A 4224-nucleotide genomic window follows, 5' to 3' on the forward strand; every position below is an offset into this window, starting at 1 on the left:
GAAGAGGAGAGAAGAGAAGAGAAGAGAAGAGAAGAGAAGAGAAGAGAAGAGAAGAGAAGAGAAGAGAAGAGAAGAGAAGAGAAGAGAAGAGAAGAGGAGAAGTCAGTCCAGCATGCTGGTACATGCCTTTAATTCCAGTACTCAAAAGAAAGAGGCTGGTGGATCTCTGTGAGATTCAGGCCAGCCTTTTCTATATAGTCAGGCCAGCCAGGTCTACACAGTGAGACTCTATCAAGATAAAACAAAATACCAAAGAAATTAGTGAACAAACAAACTGAACAGAAAGAAGCTCAAACAGAAACATACTCAGCCAGACAAATTGTTAGAACACTGTTCATGGCTCCTTTTGTATCCCTACTTTGGGCATCTTGGTAATTTCTATAGCTCCACAGCTCACAAATTTCACAGTTTTGCTGCCCGTTCTGACCCTTGGATCCCACTAGTACTTTTATCCACAATATCCCTCTAATCTTACATCTTGACCTCATCCCTATTACTTGCTGTACTACTTGAAAGTCCTTGATTTTCAGCATGCTCCCTGACTTCCCAACATTTCAGTGTACCTACCAAGCCCCAGTGCCTGTCTTAAGTGTGCAACTGCAGAGCCCACTGCTGATCTACCATTGCCAGCATGTCCTTATCTACCACCCTAACATCTCGTACTTCTCTTTTCATCAAACTGAGACTCCATATTTTCATCCATCCTCTTAATAACTATCTTTATCTTCCTTCCTGCCTTTTTGTAGAAATATGGGGTCTCACTGTATAGCCTTGACTGGCATACAACTAAGTTGATCAGGCTGCACTTTCACAGATATCATCTGCTCTATCTCTGAGTATTAGAATCAAAGGCTTGCACTCTGTCATGTCCAACTACATGTTTCCTTCTATGATGTTTGCCTTGTTATTTTTCTTTTTTTTATTTAACTAATAAAATTTATTTTAAAATATGCAACTCAGTATTGACATTTATTTATTTATTTATTTTACACTCCATATTTTATACCCCCCCATCCACCCCCCCAAGTGTTCCACATCCCATACCTCCTCCCAACTCCCCTGTCTCCGCGTGGATGTCACCACCCCCACCCCACCTGACCTCTAAATTCCCTGGGGCCTCCAGTCTCTTGCCAGTTATGTCAATGATTTCTATGGTATCTTCTGCACCTGAGAGTCTGTCTTCTATTTCTTGTATTCTCTTGGTGATGCCTGCATCTATGACTCATTATCTCTTTCTTAGGTTTTCTAACTCCAGGTTTGTCTCCTTTTGTAATCTCTTTATTGGTTCTATATCTCGTCCCGAGGGATTCAGTTATTCATGTGTGATAGGGGGACCGCAAACCTGGAAGAAAATGGGAGGAAGGGAAGGAGAAGCAGAGACCAAGAAGGGTACCTATCAAGGTCCCCATCTATTATGCTGAGGTGCCTTGTTTTAAAGCATACATGGCGGGGAATAGGGAGGGGTAGAGGGGGAATTTTACAAAGAACAAAGAAGTGGGCATCTGCTGACATGAGCGCCGAAGTCAGGCTCCAGGCAGCGGGCACTTTGCGTCTTACCTCCGGAACATAGATCCTCCTTGGGGTGTCAGGCGGGGCTCAGGCGTAACTCATGTCCTTGGAAGTCATGAGAGTCAGGAAGAGATAGGGAAGAGGGGACTATAATGCAGCTTTTACAGCCTCAGGTGCCAGGATGGGAATAGGGAGGAGGGAGTGATAACCAGCTCCTAGCACGAGGCCATTTGGCCTGTCAGGGAGATTGTGAAGGGCTCGATTTCTCACGGGATGGTCTCTGACAGTTCACGTTCCATTTTTAGATCCTGGATGGTTTTGTTCATTTCCTTCACCTGTTTGATTGCATTTTCCTGTAATTTTAAAAGGGATTTTTGTGTTTCCTCTTTAAGGAGGAAACTAGCTCCTTAACTGTGTTCTCCTGTATTTCTTTAAGGGGGTTATTTATGACCTTCCTAAATTCTTCTATCATTATCATGGATGTGATTTTAAATCAGAGTTTTGCTTTTCTGGTGTATTGGTGTATCCAGGGCTCACTGTGGTGGGAGAACTGAGTTTTCATGATGTCAAGTACCCTTGATTTCTGTTGCTTATATTCTTGCCCTTGCCTTTAACCATCTAGTTATCTCCAGTGTTAGCTGTTCTTGCTGTCTCTGACTATGGCTTGTCCCTCCTACAAGCCTGTGTGTCAGTACTCATGGGAGACCAGTTCTCTCTGGGCAGAATTTGGGTATGAAGAGCTGTGGCACAGAGATAGCTCCTGGGTAGACAGATACCAGAAGGAACCTGTCCCAGGCTGCTCCTCCATTCCTGTGTCCTGAGGGCTCCAGGTGGCAGAAGTGGTGGTCTTACCTGTGCTTACAGGTATGTCTGCAGTCCTGGGAGACCAGCTCTTTCCAGGCAGTATTTAGGTATGGAGCACTGTGGCACAGGATCAGCTCTGTGCACTGTGGCACAGCTGCCTTGTTATTTTTCAAGATGGGAGTCTCATATTGTAACCCAGGCTGATCATCAAGTTGTGACAATCCCACCTCAGCTTCCCAAGTCCTGGTATTACAGATAATGTTCCAGTACCTGGTTTAACCTTTTCCTTATTTGGCTCTTCAGTAGCATTCAGTCCAAGGGCACACAGTTTGCTGTTCTCCTGGTATTTCTCATCTACAGAGTATCCCTTTCCTCTGCTGTATCTGTACATTAACATAACCATAATACCTTTCATGTTATTTTCACTCAGACTCTTAAGTTTAGACAATAATCACTCCCAAGTTCATATTTTCAGGATTAACTTCTAATTGGCAATTAGCAACCATCCTCTCAAATTTACAAATGCCATCATTCATTTTCCATCTCTGTCTAAACAATACACACACCATCTAGGCCAAACAGTAATTATCTCATGTTAGTTAGATAATCAGCATCTTCTGGTTTTAAGCAAAAGCTTTGTCTTGTCTCCCATACCTTCCCTAGCAGCTATCCTCTTGACAGAATTCTATAGACAAATCAGAATTCTGTCAGTTTCCTCCCCAATTCCACCAGTATCAACCTAGTCAGTGTAATAGGCTCTTAATGGACAATCCTGCTATCCTTCCTTTTGTCCAAAACATTCTTCTTATGAGAGTTTGCATGCTTTAAATATCAATCTAGTCATGGCTCTCCTGTGTCTGAAATCTTCGAGTGACTTCTTATTCTACAACACATATAAGCTTCTTATTCTATGCTGTAGGGAACTCAACAGTCCCTCTTCTACCTACCTCATTGAGCTAACATACTGCTCTTCCTGTACTTGTCATATTTCAATTTCTGCTGTTGGGACAGAGTGCTTGAGACTGGGTAGTTTGGTCATGGCTGTGGAAGCTAGGTGGCCCAAAGCTATGGGGTTTCTCTAGAATGCTTCTGCCCCATAGGTATCAATGGATGCAGGGAAAATGGGCAAACTGGCTATGGAAAGAGGAAGGACATCACTGTCTTGTTAAGTCATGGTGGAGTGGGAAAGTACATTTATCCCTTCCTGATGGTAAAGCCCCTATGATCCAGAAGCCTCTAAAGCACCAAGCCACCTTGCAGTAATGCTTAGAGCCAATTATATTTCAACATGAGCTTTGCTAACAAGCCACATCTAAACCACAGGCACACCTGCGTTTCCTACACCTGTCACATTGCCTTTCTGTGATTTGATTATTAGCAATACTTCTCAAGATGATGACACTCTTCCGATTTTTTTCTGAAGATTTTCACATGGGTCTGTCTTCTCAGAAGTCCATCTCAGTTCATGTTCCTCCTCCTCAGACAGTCTTCCTCTAACCACCTGAACTAAAAGAACTTCTCGGACAGCACTTCTCAGGCTGTTGGATGTTCTTCATAACGCTCATTGCAATCTTATCTGATACTATTATGTTTAGTGTGTTTCCTATGTTCCCATTCTAGATATTCATGCCTGTGGCAGGGAAATAACCTTGTCTGAGTTATTCATAGCTTTCAAAATACTAAATATATTTAAAAGTGATTAAAAACACATGAAGGATGTATAAGGAGAGACTTTATTTAAAAAACAATGTGAAGTGATTCGTGAAAAAATATCACATCTTTGCTAGTTGAGATATCCTCTCTGAGAAGGTCTGCCATTTTCTTCTATAATAACAACATCAAAATGCATTAACATACTATATTTCTGACTAATAGGAGAAAGTGGTAAAATCTGAGTAAGTTTGGTAGGTT

This window comes from Mus caroli, chromosome 1 (genome assembly GCF_900094665.2).
Source record: "Mus caroli chromosome 1, CAROLI_EIJ_v1.1, whole genome shotgun sequence".
Classification (NCBI taxonomy): Eukaryota; Metazoa; Chordata; class Mammalia; order Rodentia; family Muridae; genus Mus; species Mus caroli.